Source organism: Eumetopias jubatus, unplaced genomic scaffold (genome assembly GCF_037043125.1).
Source record: "Eumetopias jubatus isolate StellerSeaLion01/CBP00866 unplaced genomic scaffold, mEumJub1_p1.0 scaffold_16, whole genome shotgun sequence".
NCBI classification, from domain to species: Eukaryota; Metazoa; Chordata; class Mammalia; order Carnivora; family Otariidae; genus Eumetopias; species Eumetopias jubatus.
This window is the reverse complement of record NW_028274822.1, coordinates 21,750,505-21,770,427: the sequence shown is the minus strand read 5'-3', so window position 1 is coordinate 21,770,427 and position 19,923 is coordinate 21,750,505. Positions and strand designations below refer to the sequence as shown.

Here is a 19,923-nt window from a genome sequence, read left to right as displayed (position 1 = left end):
ACAAGGAATTTTCAATCAAGCCTGTAAACTTAGTTATCAGACTCCTCTCTGCATACATTCCAAGGTCTCTTATCATACTCCACCTCATTTTAATAAATATGATACTTGAATTATGACATTTCTGAATTCATTGAAAACTTGTTTACTCAGAGAGGGCTAACGTAGTAAAAGTGTTCATATCCATTTTATATCTGATTTTCCATAGTATCATAAGAGATTATATCATTAACAGAGAGAAATCAAATGTATTTCATATATGACATATATGAAATATATGTCATATATAGGGTGTCAAGAAGTTAAGCTATTCTCATAAAGCACAAAGCAGGTTGATTCTACCTGTTGATTTAACACCATATTATTTGCAATGAAGTCCACTGACCTCACTGGGAATACAACGTGATTGGTGGGAGTTTGTGTGTGTGCGGGTTGCTACTTATTTGTAATGGCTTTCACAAACAGAATTTTTTTTATTTTTTTTAAAGATTTGATTTATTCACTTGAAAGAGAGAGAGAATGAGAGATAGAGAGCACAAGAGGGAAGAGGGTCAGAGGGAGAAGCAGACTCCCCACTGAGCGGGGAGCCCGATGCGGGACTCGATCCCAGGACTCCAGGATCAAGACCTGAGCCGAAGGCAGTTGCTTAACCAACTGAGCCACCCAGGCGCCCACAAACAGAATATTTTGATAAGAAACTTGATTTGAATTTGAATACCTTTTCTTGCAGTAGCAAGAAAAGATTTTCCCAGTGCAGGAGGAAAATTAGCACTGACCCATTCTCTCTATAATTGCCTCAAACACTAATAAGAGAAGGGCCTACTGAAATTCTCCACAATTCTAGTTAGCTTGGCATTTAGAAATAATAATTCTCTCAGTCCCCAAGTTTGAATGTTAAGGCAATCGCATAATATGTTTTATGGCCGTCAAACCTATGCCCAGGTACTGTCATTTATCCATTATTCAGTGGGCATCATCTCTGACAGTTGATCTTCATGCCACCCAGCAGAGGGAGATCCCCGTGGCCATGCCCATGCTCCCCTGTAATGCGAGTGTGGTGCAAGCACATAATGAAGTCATGAAGGAAAACCGCAATGCTTCACCAGGGCCTTTTAGTAACAGTGTTCTTTACCACACACAGACTTTCCAGGAATCTCCAAGGCTTGCAAAGTTGAGGCTTTTGGAAGATTAACACTGGCAAATCTCTCCAAAAGCTTAACAAGAAAACAAGAGATTTCCCTTTGTAAGATATATTTTAAAGAGCTAAGAAAACTGTACAAATAAAATGGATATGAACCTATCTCCATGATAGATCATCATGTGTTTATTACACTTTAAAATTTATTTGGGGGGCTCCTGGGGGGCTCAGTCGGTTAAGCGTTTGCCTTCGGCTCAGGTCATGATCCCAGGGTCCTGGAATCGAGCCCCGCATCGGGCTCCCTGCTCCGCGGGAAGCCTGCTTCTCCCTCTCCCACTCCCCCTGCTTGTGTTCCCTCTCTCGCTGTGTCTCTGTCTGTCAAATAAATAAATAAAATCTTTTAAAAAATTCTTAAAAAAATAAAATTAAATTTATCTGGAAAGAGATTTGCACACATACATTCGCATACACACATATGTATATGTACACGTGTATTTAAGTTCTACCAGCTGATACTCTTCTAACATAGTCCCATGTCTTAACATAAAATATGAAATAAAATAGTGTTTTATTCTTATTGTTCAAGTGTCTGCATAGTTACACAAAGAAACTGGTATTTTTTCAAAATGTGTTTTGCTGTTTACCCAAAGTGTATGTTAAACATATCTTAATATATATTAAATAGTAACAGTTTTATATATACATATAAAAATATATAAAATGTATAGACAAGGGGCGCCTGGGTGGCTCAGTCGTTAAGCGTCTGCCTTCGGCTTAGGTCATGATCCCAGGGTCCTGGGATCGAGTCCCGCATCGGGCTTTCTGCTCCGCCGAGAGCCTGCTTCTCCCTTTCCCACTCCCCCTGCTTGTGTTCCCTCTCTCGCTGTCTCTCTCTCTGTGTCAAATAAATAAATAAAATCTTTAAAAAAATGTGTAGACAATTTTGTATGTCTAAAGCTTTAAAAATTATATTTTAAATACCTTTCAAAAAATACTATGAAATTGGTATGCTTACTTTAAAGTTTAATAGAATAAATGAAACAATTGGTGGTTTCTTTGCAAAGTTTGAATGTGGGCTTGAGTGAATCCTTTATCTTTTTAAAAGTTAGAACTTAAGATATGTCAAACATAAACTTTGCCTAAATCGGGGAATATATATTTTAAGGACTGTATAAGAGTTATACAATTAAAAATGAATTAAGGAAAGTTATAATCTGTTAAAGCATATAACTTCAAGTGTCATGGTTGTGTTTAGACTATAAAAAAGCTATCTGTTTTATAATTGACCAATAAACTTCTTCTCTTTGATGACAGACCAGAACTTTCAAACAGCATTTTGTTTATCAGGCATAATAATTGAGTATTTAGATACCAGGCACTGTGACCTGCCTCGGGACTACAAAACAAAGCTTACCTAGTGCAGACATAGAGATCCATTAACCAATGTTTGTACCATTAAATGTTTGTAATTAATCTTTTGACATCACGCACCTCTTAGTTGAAGAGCCCTAAATACCAGCTTTGATGTATACACATGGCATAGATCAACAAGACCTGAGTTCTGGCAATGCTGGCAAAATTAATTTGAAACCAAGTTCTTCTTTTAAAAAACTCACAATGTATCTACCAATCTGTTGATCAATCTATCAGTCGATCAGTTTATCTCTTTCTACATCTTTATGGAGGTATCTGTATGTGTATAAACTATACATATTTAAAGTGTACAATTTGCTGAATTTTTAAAAGAGCTTTATTGGTGTATAATTGACACACAATAATCTCTGTTTTTCAAATTTCTTCTTTAGTTTATCTCAGTAATGTTTTATAATATTCAATATAGGAAGTCTTGAATGTTTTTATTAGATTTAGTCCACATATATGTGTGTGTGTGTTTACTAAATATAGTCCCTTTTTATATAGGTGTGTGTATATATGAACTACTTTAAATGGGACTGTTCAAGTTTATTTCCCAGCTGTTGCTGCTAGTGTAGAAGAATACAGTTGTGTTTAAACATTACTCTTGTACCCTAGACCTGTTAAATTCATCTATTTGAGCTACTAGTAGAATGCTCCAAGAATTTCCATGTAAACAAGCATATCATATGTAAATAGGAACAGTTTTATGGTTAATTTCTGATCTCCTGCCTTTTATTTCTTTCTCTTGCCTTCTCTTGGTTAAGCACTCTAGTAAAATGTTGAATAGAAGTGGTGGGAGGAGGCATTTTTGCCTTGTTCCTAATCTTAGGGGAGGCATGAAATAGGATGTTAGGTACATGGTCTTCACATGTGTCTCTTATCAGATTGAGGAAGTTTTCTACTTTTTCTAGATTTCTGGGAATTTTTATCATTAGTATTTGTTGAATTTTTTGAAATTATTTTCTCCTCTTCCTCCTTATTAGTATTTTTTAATGTAGTGAATTGTATTGATTGATTTTTGAAGGGTAGCTCTTCTTGAATTTCTCATACAGATCCTACACGGTCACGATGTATTACCCCTTTCTTGTATTGCTGGATTGATTTGTTAATATTTATTAAGGAATTTTTGTGCCTATATTCATGAGGTATATTTGTCTACTATATTCATGAAGTATATTTGTCTACTATATTCATGAAGTATATTTGTCTACAGTTTTCTTTTCATATAATGACTTTATCCAGTTTTTTTTTATTAAAGTTATACTGGTCTCATAAAATCAGTCGGACAGTTTGTTCTTCTGTCACTGAAAAAGTGTGTGTAAAATTTATATTTATATTTTTTATTCCTAGAATAATTGATAGAATTCACTAACAAAACCATCTGGATCTGAGATTTACTTTTTAGGAAGGCTTTTGATAATGAATTTAACTTCTTTAACAAATACACATCTTTTTATATTTTATTTTTTTTCTTCTATCGATTTTAGTCAGTTATAATTTTCATGACATTTGTCTACATTTTGTCCCATTTGTTGGCATAGAATTGTTCATTTATAATGGTCTCTTATTATCTGTGGTGATAACTGCTATTTCATTTCTGATATTGATCATCTATGTCCTCTCTCTTTTTTGTGATCAGCCTAGATAGGGGTTTACCAATTTTGTTGATCTTTGAAGCTTTAACAATACTGATTATCTCTACTTTCTGTCTCTATTTTATTTCTTTCATATCTGCTTTTACCTTGACTATTTTCTTTCTTGTACTTATTGTCATCATACTTGCTCTCGGTTTTTAATTTCTTAAGGTAGAACCTCATGCTGTAGGTTTTTAAAGCTATTTGTGTTCTCTAAGCACCCCTTCCCTTGTCTCCCACAGATTTTGATATGTTGTCTATTCATTATTATTTAATTCAAAATGTTTTCTAATTTTCCTTAATTTCTTTTTCCCTATGAGTTATTAGGTTTGTTGCTTCGTTTTCAAATTTTGTTTCTTCCTAGACATCTTGTTATTGTTGATTTTTAGTTTTATTTTATCATGAATGGAAAATATACTGACTTCAACATCTTTAAACTTATCGTGACCTGTTTTCATTTTGTTAAATGTACTACATGAACTTAAAAATCATATATAGTCTGCAGTTATTAGATACAGAGTTCTGTAAATATTCATTAGACCAAGGTCTTTGATAGTGTTTCATAGATCATCTATGTTTTTGTTAAATTTTTTGAGCAACAGTTTGTGAATTGCTCAGGTTATCCAAATCACCTCTTATAAACATCTATGTCTCCCTTTAATTCTCTTAGTTTGTTTGCTTCTATTTATTTTGGGAGTCCATTATTAAGGTGATAAACATTTGTAATTGTTATGTCTTCTTAGTAAATCACCTCATTTAGCATTACAGAAGCCTCTCTCTATTTCTGGTAATACTCAGTGTCTTCAAGATGATTATATCTGTTATTAATATAGCTTATAAATATATACTTCTAGCCTTCTTATACTTACCGTTTACACGATCTATCTTTTTCCTTCTGTTAGCTTCAGCCTATGTTTTTTTTTAAGATTTATTTATTTATTTGAGAGAAAGAGGGGTGGAAGGGAGAGGGAGAGAGAGAATCTCAAGCAGACTCCCTGGTGAGCAAAAAACCAACTTGGGGCTCTACTGGGAGCTGGATCTCAGACCCTGAATTCACAGCCTGAGCTGAAACCAAGAGTTGGACACTTAACCAACTATGCTACCCAGGCGTCCTAGCCTATGTCTTCATATTTAAAGATTTTCTGTGTTTGTAGGCAGTTTATAGTTGTCTTGCTATTTTATGCCTTCTGAAAAATGCTACCTTTTAATTGGAGTTTTTAGGCCGTTAGAATTTAATGTAAAATTTAGGGGCACCTAAATTTTAGCCACCTGGGTGGCTCAGTCAGTTGAGCATCTGCCTTTGGCTCAGGTCATGATCCCAGGGTCCTGGGATCGAGTCCCACGTCGGGCTCCCTGCTCAGCCTGGAGTCTGCTTCTCCCTCTCCCTCTGCTCCTTCTCCCATTCGTGCATGCACGTTCTGTCTCTCAAATAAATAAATAAAATCTTTAAAACATGTAAAAAAAAGTCACAATGTTTGTTTATTAAAAAAAGAATTTAATGTAAAATTTAATGTTCATGTAAATACATAAATGGTTGAAGTTAGGTCTATCATTTTATTTTTGTTTTCTGTTTCTCCCATCTCTTTTTCATTTACTCATATGAATTCCTGAGCTCAGAGAACAAAGTGATTATACATAAATGTCCAGATGCAGTCACTGCTTTTCCAACTGAGATATTCCTACAAGGATTTTTGTTCTCCTCCTCTAATCAGCCCATTTAAAACTTTCTCATATCTTAAGGAGAACTGGATAAAATCTTTCACCACCACCCATGTGGATTAGCAGAGATCTACAGGGAACTAATGTTCATAAACTTTGGTTTTACCCTATAAAAGGAAGAATGTACAATTAAAAGTTTTAATGATCATCTGGTACTTCTTTTGAAGTATCTTAACCCCAGTACAAAAAGATACTCTTAGGGTTTTATTTCAGTTATTTGCTTTCATTCTTATCCCTTCACTGATGTTTATTAGAGGATATGGTTTAATAAACTCCTATTTTTAAAACCATAGTCTAAGCATACTAAAGAGTAGATAAAAATGGAATTGAATGGCATTCTGGTTATGGGTTCAGTTCCATATTTTTCTCTATGCCACAGTGTTAAATCTTGGGAACAAGATTTGAACTCTGACCTTATAGTATTTCAGTGAAAATGGAGAGTAAGAATGTCTTTTATTGCTAATTTTGTCGTATCAGAGAGTTAACAGATACTGAAAAAAGTTAACAACAGTGGAGAAGTTAGTGTTTGTAAGAGATAGAGATATCAAAATTTGGTTGTGACTGCTGCAAAAATATCAGTTTTGCCTTAATGGAATATTGTGCAGCCATCAAAAGGAATGAGATCTTGCCATTTGCAACGACGTGGATTGAACTGGAGGGTGTTATGCTGAGTTAAATAAGTCAATCAGAAAAAGTCATGTATCGTATGACCTCACTGATATGAGGAATTCTTAATCTCAGGAAACAAACTAAGGGTTGCTGGAGTGGTGGAGGGGTGGGAGGGAGGGGGTGGCTGGGTGATAGACATTGGGGAGTGTATGTGCTATGGTGAGGACTGTGATTTGTGCAAGACTGTTGAATCACAGATCTGTACCTCTGAAACAAATAATGCAATATATGTTAAGAAAAAAAGAAGAAGAAGATAGCAGGAGGAGATGAATGAAGGGGGCGGAAATCGGAGGGGGAGATGAACCATGAGAGATGATGGACTCTGAAAAACAAACTGAGGGTTCTAGAGGGGAGGGGGTGGGGGGATGGGTTAGCCTGGTGATGGGTATTAAAGAGGGCACGTTCTGCGTGGAGCACTGTGTATTATGCACAAACAATGAATCATGGAACAACATCAAAAACTAATGATGTAATGTATGGTGATTAACATAACAATAAAAAATTTAAAGAGGAAAAAATATCAGTTTTGCCTTAATTAAAAAAACTCAGCTTTTCGGGGGGGATAAACTATTTTTTTATTAATATATAATGTATTATTTGTTTCAGGAGTACAGGTCTGTGATTCATCAATCTTACACAATTCACAGCACTCACCATAGCACATACCCTCCCCAATGTCCATCACCCAGCCACCCCATCCCTCCGACCCCCCTCCACTCCAGCAACCCTCAGTTTGTTTCCTGAGATTAAGAGTCTCTTATGGTTTGTCTCCCTCTCTGGTTTCATCGTGTTTCGTTTTTTCCTCCCTTCCCCTATGATCCTCTGGCTTGTTTCTCAAATTCCTCATATCAGTGAAATCATATGATACTTGTCTTTCTCTGATTGAGTTATTTCCTTAGCATAATACCCTCTAGTTCCATCCACATCATTGCAAATGGCAAGAATTCAATTTTTTGATGGCTGCATAAGATTCCATTGTATATATATATACCACTTATCTTTATCCATTCATCTGTTGATGGACATCTTGGCTCTTTCCATAGTTTGGCTATTGTGGACATTGCTGCTATAAACATTGGGGTGCACGTGCCCCTTGAGATCACTGCATTTGTATCTTCGCGGTAAATACCCAGTAGTGCAATTGCTGGGTCATAGGGTAGTTCTATTTTCAACTTTTTGGGGAATCTCCATACTGTTTTCCAGAGTGGCTGCACCAGCTTGCATTCCCACCAACAGTGTAGGCAGGTTCCCCTTTCTTTGCATCCTCACCAACATCTGTTGTTTCCTGACTTGTTAATCTTACCATTCTGACTGGTGTGAAGTGGTATCTCATTGAGGTTTTGATTTGGATTTCCCTGAGGCCGAGTGATGTTGAGCACTTTTTCATGTGTCTGTTGGCCATTTGGATGTCTTCTTTGGAAAAATGTCTGTTCATGTCTTCTGCCCATTTCTTGATTGGATTATTCTTTGGGTGTTCAGTTTAATAAGTTCTTTATAGATTTTGGATACTAACCTTTTATCTGATATGTCATTTGCAAATACTTTCTCCCATTCTGTCGGTTGTCTTTTGGTTTTGCTGACTGTTTCCTTTGCTGTGCAAAAGCTTTTCATCTTGATGAAGTCCCAATAGTTCATTTTTGCCCTTGCTTCCCTTGCCTTTGGTGATGTTTCTTGGAACAAGTTGCTGCGGCTGAGGTCAAAGAGGTTGCTGCCTGTGTTCTCCTCAAGGATGTTGATGGATTCCTGTCTCACACTGAGGCCTTTCATCCATTTTGAGTCTATTTTTGTGTGTGGTGGAAGGAAATGGTCCAGTTTCATTCTTCTGCATGTGGCTGTCCAATTTTCCCAACACCATTTGTTGAAGAGACTGTCTTTTTTCCATTGGACATTCTTTCCTGCTTTGTCGAAGATTACTTGACCATAGAGTTGAGGGTCCATTCTGGGCTCTCTATTCTGTTCCATTGATCTATGTGTCTGTTTGTGTGCCAGTACCATACTGTCTTGATGATGACAGCTTTGTAATAGAGCTGGAAGTCTGGAATTGTGATGCCACCAGCTTTGCTTTTCTTTTTCAACATTCCTCTGGCTATTCAGGATCTTTTCCAGTTCCATACAAATTTTAGTATTATTTGTTCCATTTCTTTGAAAAAAGTGGATGGTATTTTGATAGGGATTGCATTGGATGTGTAGATTGCTCTAGGTAGCATTGACATCTTCACAATATTTGTTCTTCCAATCCATGAGTATGGAACGTTTTTCCATTTCTTTGTGTCTTCCTCAATTTCTTTCTTATTTTATAGTTTTCTGAGTACAGATTCTTTGCCTCTTTGATTAGATTTCTTCCTAGGTACCTTATGGTTTGGGGTGCAACTGTAATGGGATCAACTCATTAATTTCTCTTTCTTTGGTCTTGCTGTTGGTATATAGAAATGCAACTGATTTCTGTACATTGATTTTATATCCTGCCACTTTACTGAATTCCTGTATGAGTTCTAGCAGTTTTGGGGTGGAGTCTTTTGGGTTTTCCACATAAAGTGTCATATCATCTGCAAAGAGTGAGAGTTTGACTTCTTTGCTGATTCGAATGCCTTTAATTCTTTTTGTTGTCTGATTGCTGTGGCTAGGACTTCTAGTACTATGTTGAACAGCAGTGGTGATAGTGGACATCCCTACCATATTCCTGACCTTAGGGGAAAAGCTCTCAGTTTTTCCCCGTTGAGAATGATATTTGCTGTGGGTTTTTTGTAGATGGCTTTTATGATATTGAGGTATGTACCCTCTATCCCTATACTCTGAAGAGTTTTAATCAAGAAAGAATGCTGTACTTTGTCAAATGCTTTTTCTGCATCTATTGAGAGGATCATATGGTTTGTGTTCTTTCTTTTATTAATGTATTGTATCACATTGATTGATTTGCAGATGTTGAACCAACCTTGCAGCCCAGGGATAAGTCCCACTTGGTCATGGTGAATAATCCTTTTAATGTACTGTTGGATCCTATTGGCTAGTATTTTGGTGAGAATTTTTGCATCCATGTTCATCAGGGATATTAATCTGTAATTCTCCTTTTTGATGGTGTCTTTGTCTGGTTTTGGTATCAAGGTAATGATGGCCTCATAAAATAAGTTTGGAAGTTTTCCTTCCATTTCTATTTTTTGGAACAATTTCAGAAGAATAGGTATCAATTCTTATTTAAATGTTTGGTAGAATTCCCCTGGGAAGCCATCTGGCCCTGGGCTCTTGCTTATTGGGAGATTTTTGAGGACTGCTTCAATTTCCTTACTGGTTATGGGTCTGTTCAGGTTTTCTATTTCTTCCTGCTCCAGTTTTTGTAGTTTATACTTCTCTAAGAATGCATCCATTTCTTCCAGATTGTCTAATTTGCTGGCATATAATTGTTCATATGTTCTTATAATTGTTTGTATTTCGTTGGTGTTGGTTGTGATCTCTCCTCTTGCATTCATGGTTTTATTTATTTGGGTCCTTTCTCTTTTCTTTTTGATAAGTCTGGCCAGGGGGTTATCAATCTTATTAATTCTTTCAAAGAACCAGCTCCTAGTTTTTAATCTGTTCTACTGTTCTTTTGGTTTCTATTTCATTGATTTCTGCTCTGATCTTTAGTATTTCTCTTCTCCTGCTGGGTTTAGGCTTTATTTGCTGTTCTTTCTGCAGCTCCTTTAGGTGTAGGGTTAGGTTGTGTACTTGAGACCTTTCTTGTTTCTTGAGAAAGGCTTGTATTGCTATATACTTTCCTCTTAGGACCGCCTTTGCTGCATACTAAAGATTTTGAACAGTTGTGTTTTCATTTTCATTTCTTTCCATGAATTTTTAAAATTCTTCTTTAATTTCCTGTTTGACCCATTCATTCTTTAGTAGGATACTCTTTAGCCTCCATGTATTTGAGTTCTTTCTGACTTTCCTCTTGTGATTGAGTTCTAGTTTCAAAGCATTGTGGTCTGAAAATATGCAGGGAATGATCCCAATCTTTTGGTACTGGTTGAGACCTGATTTGTGACCTGGGATGTGTTCTATTCTGGAGAATGTTCCATGGGCACTAGAGAAGAATGTGTATTCTATTGCTTTGGGATGGAATGTTCTGAATATATCTGTGAAGTCCATTTGGTCCATTGTGCCATTTAAAGCCTTTATTTCATTGTTGATCTTTTGCTTAGATGATCTGTCCATTTCAGTGAGGGGGGTGATAAAGTCCCCTACTATTATTGTATTGTTGTCGATGTGTTTCTTTGCTTTCATTATTAATTGCCTTATATAATTGGCTGCTCCCATGTTAGGGGTATAGATTTTTACAATTGTTAGATCTTCTTGTTGGATAGACCCTTTAAGTAGGATATAGTGTCCTTCCTCATCTCTTATAGTCTTTGGTTTAAAATCTAATTTGTTTGAAAAAAGATTGACACCCCAGCTTTCTTTTGGTGTCCATTAGCACGGTAAATGGTTTTCCACCCCCTCACTTTCAATCTGGAGGTGTCTTTGGGTCTAAAATGAGTCTTGCAGACAGCATATCAATGGGTCTTGTTTTTTTTTTAGCCAATCTGATACCCTGTGTGTTTTGATTGGGGCATTGAGCCCATTTACATTCAGGGTAACTAGTGAAAGATATGAATTTAGTGCCATTGTATTGCCTGTAAGGTGACTGTTACTGTATACTGCCTGTGTTCCTTTCTGGTCTATGTTACTTTTAGGCTCTCTCTTTGCTTAGAGGACCCCTTTCAACATTTCTTGTAGGGCTGGTTTCGTGTTTGCAAATTCTTTTAGTTTTTGTTTGTCCTGGAAGCTTTTTATGCTCCTTCTATTTTCAATGACAGTCTGGCTGGGTATAGTATTCTTGGCTGCATATTTTTCTCATTTAGTGCTCTGAATACCAGTCCTTTCTGGCCTGCCAGGTCTCTGTGGATAGGTCTGTTGCCAATCTCATGTTTCTACCATTATAGGTTACAGACCTCTTGTCCCGAGCTGCTTTCAGGATTTTCTCTTTGTTTCTGAGACTTGTAAGTTTTACTATTAAATGTTGGGGTTGACGATTTTTATTGATTTTGAGGGGGGTTCTCTCTGCCTCCTGGATTTTGATGCCTGTTTCCTTCCCCAAATTAGGGAAGTTCTCTGCTATAATTTGCTCCAATATACCTTCTGCCCCTCTCTCTCTTTCTTCTTCTTCTGGGATACCAATTGTTCCAATATTGTTTCGTCTTATGGCATCACTTATCTCTCGAATTCTCCCCTCGTGATCCAGTAGTTGTTTATCTCTCTTTTTCTCAGTTTCTTTATTCTCCATCATTTGGTCTTCTATATCACTTATTCTGTCTTCTGCCTCATTTATCCTAGGAGTTAGTGCCTCCATTTTTTATTGTACCTCATTAATAGCCTTTTTGATTTTGACTTGGTTAGATTTTAGTTCTTTTATTTCTCCAGAAAGGGATTCTCTGGTATCTTCTATGCTTTTTTCAAGCCCAGCTAGTATCTTTATGATCGTCATTCTGAACTCTAGTTCCAACATCTTACTAATGTCCATATTGATTAGGTCCCTGGCAGTCTGTACTGCCTCTTGTTCTTTTTTTTTTTTTTTTCAGGTGAGTTTTTCTGTCTTGTCATTTTGTCCAGAGGAGAAAGATGAATGAGAGAACAGAATGCTAAAAGGGTAACAATGACCCCAGAAAAATATACACTAAACAAATCAGAGGAGACCCGAAACTGGGAGGAAAAGAAAGGGAAAGAAAAAAAAAGAGAATAGGATCAGGCTGGTGAAAAGATCAGTGCCACACACTAGATTTTGGGCGTATTTTGGTCTGTTAGAAGAAACTGCCTCCCAAAATTTTAATGAAAGAAAAACATATATGTTCAAAAATCAGCATAAATATGATGAATGGATGGAATATGACTGTAAAGATGAAAAGTATAAAAGATTTTATAAAAGGAATTGAGAAGATAAGAAGTTGGTTGAAAAAAGAAAGAAGAGAAATTTAAAAAAAAAAGGGGGAGAGAATGTGATTAGGCAGGAGACTAGAACAAAGCCATACACTACAGATTTAGGGTATATTTTTGTCTGTTAGAAGAAACTGTATCCCAAAGTTTTAAAGAGAGAAAAACTTATATATATACAAAAAATAAGGTTAACTACATGAAGGGGTAGAATATGACTCTAAAAATGAAAATTAAAAAAAAATTTTTAAAAAAAGGATTGATAAGATGTTGGTTGAAAAGGGGAAAAAGAAAAATTCAAAAAAAAAGAAAAAGGGAAAATAAAATTTAAAAAATTAACTTTGAAAGACTAAGGCATCATGGGAAAAAAGCCGTGAATTCTATGTGCTGTATTCCCCTAGTGCTGGAGTTCTGCACTTCTCCTTGAACGGTAAACTTGGTCTTGGCTGGATGTTTTTGCTGATCTTCTGGGGGAGAGACCTGTTGCAGTGATTCTCACATGCCTTTTCCCGAGGCCAAATTGTACCACCCTTGTCAGGAGCCAGTCTAGGTAATCTACTGTGTTTTACTCTCGGTAGCTTTTCTTCTCTGCAAGCTTTCCACACAGCTTTGGGGGACAAGAAAGAAAATGGCAGCCTCCCAATCTCCCCCAGAGAAGCCAAGATCCCAGGGCCCCATTCCTCAGTGAGCCCCCAGAGAAAAGCAGTCAATCACTCCTTGTCTGCCCAGTCTCCGGCCACACTCTGTGCTCAACCTGGCCTGTGACTGAGCGTTTCTATCTCTGCACACGACCCTGTTTGGAGTCTCCAAACCCAGCAGATCCCTGCGGTGTGCTCCCGCACCACTTCTCCTGGGGGAGGAAGGGGAGTCTCCCCGATCTGCCACTTGTTGGGTCCTGCTGGAGGAGTAGTGGCCCAACTGTGCTGCAGATCACAGTTTATGGCCACCCTGAGCTGAGGGCCCACTCCTCGGATCTGTCTTTGCAGCCAGCTTCCCCGCTGTGATACATGGGAGCTCTGTCACACTCAGGCACCCCCGGTGTTTCTGTGACCCTGAGGGTCCTGAGACCACACTGGCCCAGCGAGGGTTCCACCCCCCGCTTAGCCACTGGAGCAACGTCCCTCAGTGGAGCCGACTTCTAAAAGTTCTGATCTTACACTCTGGTTTCTCTCCAGATCGCATAAATCTTTCGCCTTTTAAAAGTTCTGATCTTGTGCTCCGCTGCTGTATCACTTGCCAGTAGCCAGCTGATGGAGGCTCCCTCCCCCCATGGTCTATCTTCCCAAATATCACCTGGGATTCACTTCTCTGCACATCCTACCTTCCAGAAAGTGGTCGCTTTTCTGTTCATAGAATTGCTGCTATTCTTTTCTTCTACCTCCTTTTGAGTTTGTAGGTGTTCTGAATGGTTTGATAACTATCTAGCTGTATTCCTGGTACCAGACAAAATTTAGACCTCCTACTTCTCCACCATCCTGCTCCTCCTCCCTAAAAAATACTCAGTTTTTTAATGTAAATTTATTATGTGTTTCTAAATACTATCAAATATCCTTTTTTATAACAGTGATTGAAATATTTTACTTTGGCCTGGAAAGAAAGAAAGAAGAATGAAAGAAAGAAAGAAAGAAAGAAAGAAAGAAAGAAAGAAAGAAAGAAAGAAAGAGAGAGAGAGAAAGAGAGGGAGGGAGGGAGGGAGGGAGGGAGGAAGAGAGAAAGAGAGAAAGAGAGAAAGAGAGAAAGAAAGAAAGAAAGAAAGAAAGAAAGAAAGAAAGAAAGAAAGAGAGAAAGAGAGGGAGGGAGGGAGGGAGGGAGGGAGGAAGAGAGAAAGAGAGAAAGAGAGAAAGAAAGAAAGAAAGAAAGAAAGAAAGAAAGAAAGAAAGAAAGAAAAAAGAGAGAGAGAAAGAGAAAGAGAGAGAGAAAGAAAGAAAGAAAGAAACAAGAGAGAAAGAAAGAAAAGAAAGGAGAGAGAAAGAGAAAAGAAAGGAAGGAAAGAAGGAAGGAAGGAAGGGGAGAGAGAGAGAGACAGAAAGAAAGAAAAGAAAGAGAAAGAAAGAAAGAAAGAAAGAAAGAAAGAAAGAAAGAAAGAAAGAAAGAAAGAAAGAAAGAAAGAAAGAAAGAAAGAAAGAAAGAAAGAAAGAAAGAAAGAAGGGAAGGAGGAAGGAAGGAAGAAAATGTGTGTTTCATTTGTGATTAAATTTGTTCAGAATCCAATGGCATCAAATGTAGGTTTAAGTTGTCTTTAACAATGGATTATCGGTCATCTGCACAATAGCCTTTACATCCCCACACTGTGGGACTCTCAAAGCCTCAGCTCTCTCATCTATGAAGCAGGATAGTGTGCTACCCTATAGACTTTCTATGAGATTCCACTCAGATAATAAACGTAATGCCATTTACAATTCTTTAAAAAGTTAGAAACATTATGCAAATGTGAATATGGCATTGTTCTATTATCATTTGGTATATCAGTGGTTTAGCAAATATAAAAAATTCAGTTCCATAAGCTTTGAATTATGTATTTTTATAAACTTTGAAGTTTATATTGTTCTGATTTATCCTCTATACCTAACAGTAGACTATATCAAATACAACTTAGAAAATAGTTAAGGATTCCAAGGTTTTAAACACCAATATTCACCAGTTGTGTAACATTATATAAAACGTATTTGTTTACTGAAATTAAAACAAATCACAAATCTAAACAACACATTGACATTCAATTCAGTGTGAAAGACAAAAATGTAAGCTCCTGTTTTCAGCTATAATAGAATGCTGATTAAAAAATCTTGAGTGGGAGAGTTAGATTCATTCAACATGAGCACTGGTTGCTTGGAGAGGAGTGAGAAGGAAGAGAAAAGGTCATTCCATGAGATCATTGCTTAAAATATATCAGGAAGAATAAATTTTATCTTTTGTGATTTTTTTTTCCTGAGGTTAGTGTCTTCTAAACCTATAGGCGTTTTCTAGCCATCTTTAAGGGCAGACTTAGGGTGATTCATTAATAATATATATCATTCTATTTGTAACTCTTTTCTCACTTCTACTCCCTGAGGTCCAAAGCAGATGCATTGTTTTATACCTGGTAAATCTTCTAAGGCTATTTAGAAGAATCTATTACAAAAGATGAATACTATTACTGAACTAGAGCAGAAAAGATCTCATTGGAATAAATATACATATTCTTATGGAGTGTGTATATATATATATATATATATATATATTCATTAAAAATCTCCAATCTCCCCCTTTTTGTTCTCCTTTTTATATAACTCTTCCACATTTTACCTTGTGTTTTACAACCTGAGTTGTTATTTGTAAAATCAAATTGGTAAAATAAAGGACTATGTGGGCCATTTATTCTACCAACATTAAATTCAAACATTCAATCAAAAACTTTTCTCCATCAGGGGCACCTGGGTGGTGCAGGTGGTTGGGCGTCTGACTCTTGGTTTCAGATCAGATGGTGATCTCAGGGTTTTAAGATTAAGCCCAGTGTCAGGCTCTGCACTCAATGTGGAACCTGCTTGGGACTCTGTCTCCCTCTCCCTCTGCCCCTCCCCTCCCTGTTCTCTCTCTCTCTCAAATAAATAAATAAATCTTTAACAATATTTTTTTCTCCATCTTCCATATTTTTCTAGAAAATGTTTTATTTGGATAAGAACAATCTACATTTCTCCTTAATTTTCCATGTCATTTAGTGTTTACAGATGGCTGCTTAGTGCATTTCTTCCAAGTTCTTTACAAATACCAATTTTTTTCTTTACCCCCTCCATTATGTTAGTGTAAGGTATCATCCCAATTTTACAAATGAGGGAAGACAGCAAGAGAACTAAAATAAGAAAAATCAAAGGTAATTTTTAAAGGAAAAAAGTTAAGTGTTACATTAACACACTCAGATAAATACTGTCATAAACAGCAAAGACCTGGCTCTTTAGTATGGAGACTGGAGGGTGGGACCCAATCCCAGCCTGATCAGGGCTTGCATTAGAACACATTACTGCAAGGAAGTTTTACTTCCTATAGGGAAAAACAAGGTGTTCTGGTAAAATTAAACCTCTTTAATTCAACAAAGGAATAATACACAGTCCTAAAATTTAGGGACATAGTCCTAAAATTTCTGATCAAAAAACAAGTCATACTTCAGGTGAGTCCAAGAACTTATCCATGGATGTCCGTGAATTGTTATCCTGTGAGCTAGGATCAAGAGCTGATAGAGAGAGAAAGAGAGAAAACCGTGTCTGGACATTTTGCTTTATTAAGCAGTTATGCTTGTGGATTAATATTTATCCTCTTCAATTCTTAATCTCAGGAACAAACTGAGGGTTGCTGGAGTGGTCGGGGGTGGGAGGGATGGGGTGCCTGGGTGATAGACATTGGGGAAGATATGTGCTACGGTGAGCGCTGTGAATTGTGTAAGACTGTTGAATCACAGATCTGTACTTCTGAAACAAATAATGCAACATATTTTAAGAAAAAAGAAAAAGAAGAAGATAGCAGGAGAGGAAGAATGAAGGGGAGTAAGTCAGAGGGGGAGACGAACCAGGAGAGATGATGGACTCTGAAAAACAAACTGAGGTTTCTGGAGGGGAGGAGGGAGGGGGGATGGGTTAGCCTGGTGATGGGTATTGAGGAGGGCACATTCTGCATGGAGCACTGGGTGTTATGAACAAACAATGAATCATGGAACACTACACCAAAACAAATTATGTAATATATGGTGATTAACATAACAATAAAAAAATTTAAAAAAAAGAGGGCACGTTCTGCATGGAGCACTGGGTGTTATGAACAAACAATGAATCATGGAACACTACATCAAAACAAATGATGTAATATATGGTGATTAACATAACAATAAAAAATTAAAAAAAATATTTATCCTCTTCTATCAGTTTCTGTCCCCATGTAATTTGAAGCTCTGTTACTGGCTGCAAAATTTTTGATGATTATTTTGTCCTCTTGATGGATTAACAATTTCATCATTTATGAACTATTTATCTTTATCAGGAGTAATATTCTTTGGTCTGAAATCTACTTTGTGTCTGATATTTATATAACAACTCCAGCCTAATTTTTGTTTGTGTGTTAGCATGATATATATTTTTCCATTTGTGTCTTTATATTTAAAGTGTTTCTTTTTTCTTTTGTAGACTGCATATAGTTGGGTCTTAATTTTTATCTAATATGACAATCTCTGACTTAATTGAGGTGTTTGGGCCATTTATGTTTAATGAGAATATTGATATGTTTGGGTTTATACTATCACCCTGCTGCTTGTATTTCATTTGTTGCTCAATTGACCCATCTGATCTTTGTGCCTTTTTTCTTTCTGTCTTTTTTTTAGATTAATTGAGCATTTTTTTAAAATTTTTTAAGATTTTATTTATTTATTTGAAAGAAAGAGTGTGTGAGTGAGAGAGAGAGAGAGAGAGCACATGAGCAGGGGGAAAGGGAGAAGCAGGCTCCCCCCTGAGCAGGGAGATCAATGTGAGTCTCGATCTCAGGACCCCAAGATCATGACCTGAGTCAAAGGCAGACACTTAACCAACTGAGCCACCCAGGTGCCCCTAATTGAGTATTTTTAATAATTTATCTTACATCCTTTGTGGGCTCATTAGCTGTAACTCTTTTGCCTCCTTAGTGATTGCTTTAGAATTTATGGTGTGTATCTTTAATTTATTGCTATTGACCTTACAAAAATACTGTATTAGTTCACAAAATATCTTTCTTTTTTTAAACAATAAAGTATACTTTAAAAATTTAAAAATAAGAAAAAAGATGTATTTTATATCTTAACTACACAGTTACCATTTTAGTGTTTTTTATTCCTTTGTGTTAATCCATATGTTCAACTGGTATTATTTTTCTTTGTTCCTAAATGACTTCCTTAATATTTCCTGTAATGGAATTATGCTGGTCATAATTTTTTTAAATCTTTGTACATCTGGAAAGATTTCATTTTATCTTTGTTTTTTAAATACATTTGCACTGGCAATGGGATTCTAAGTCTATAATTTTTTCTTCCCTGTGTTTAATGATATTCCTTCACCATCTCTTATATGGCCTTGTTTTTAACAAGACTACTGCAATCATTCTTCTTTATACCTCTGTACACAATGTGTCTCTTTTCTCTGGCTACTTTGTCACTAATTTTACACAATTTTATTATTATGTCTCTGTATAGTTTTTTTTTTTCTGCTTGGTGCTTATTGAGATCCTTGGATCTGTGGAATTATTGGTTTCATCAAGTTTGGGAAAAATTTGGCTATTATTTCTTCACATAGTTTTTCTATTTCCTACTCTCACTCCTCTCAATCAGAGACTCTAATTACATGTATGTAATGGTGCTTTAGATTGTACCATAGCTCACTGATTTTTTTTGTTTATTTTTTTCCAGTCTTTCTTTGTTTCATCTTGGATAGTTCCTATAACTATGTCCTTAAAGCCAATATTCCTTTTTCCCTGATGTGGCTGATCTGATCTTAATCTTATGCAGTGTATTTTTTCATGTTACACATGGTAGTGTTCATCTCTAGATGTTGGTTGGTTGGGGTCTTTTGTATATATTCCACATTAACCTCCTCAGTCTTTCCTCTACCTTCTTGAACCTATGGAATGTAATTAGAATAACTCTTTAAGTATGCTCATCTAAAGATTCTTTTATCTGTGTCATTTCTGGGTCTGTTTCTATTGATTATTTTTTCCTCATTATGGATTTTATTTACCTGCTTTTTGCATGTTTGGTTATTTTTGTGTGCTTCTTACAAATTGTATTTATCTTGTGGGATATTGGGGATTTTTGTGCTTTAAAAATATTCTTGAGTTTTGTTCTAGGGTGCAGTTACTTGGAAAAACTTAAGCCCTTTTGAAGCTGGCTTTTAAGTTATTAAATGATACCAAAGCCCTGGTACCATCTAATAGCATCAGTCTAATTTGCCCTGATTCTGAGGTAATACCTTCTGAATACTGTACCCCAAATCCCATGAATTGCATGTTTGTCCATCTGACTCATGGAGACCCACTTTTTCCTGGCCCTGAGTGAGTACCAAAGACTTTTTTCTTTGCTTCTGTTGGGTGTTTTTGTTTTTTTGTTTTCCACCCCTGGGAAATTTTCTTGTAAGCATGCACTGATAAGTACTCCAATGAAGACTCAAGAGAGATACTCAGTAGACCTCCAAAATGCCTCTTCCGTGCATTTCTGTCTTCTCTTCTTTACAAACTACAATTGCTTTGGTCATCTCAGACTTCTAACTCCATGTCCTTAATTCAGGGAGACCACTGAGCTGCATCTAGGTTTTCCCTTTCTCTTCTGCATCTTGGAAACTTTCTCAAGGCAATAAGCTGGGGAAATCAATGGACTCATTTTGTTTCTCTTTTCTCAGAGATGGCTGACCTGATCTGCTTGATGTCAAA

The 19,923-nt window shown here is 36.5% G+C and overlaps 1 protein-coding gene across 1 annotated transcript in view; it reads left to right on the top strand.

The window, feature by feature from the left end:
* The window catches only part of DCC (DCC netrin 1 receptor), a 750,254-nt gene that overhangs the window by 578,473 nt on the left and 151,858 nt on the right, over positions 1 to 19,923 (top strand). The gene's annotated exons all lie outside the window — the stretch shown is intronic.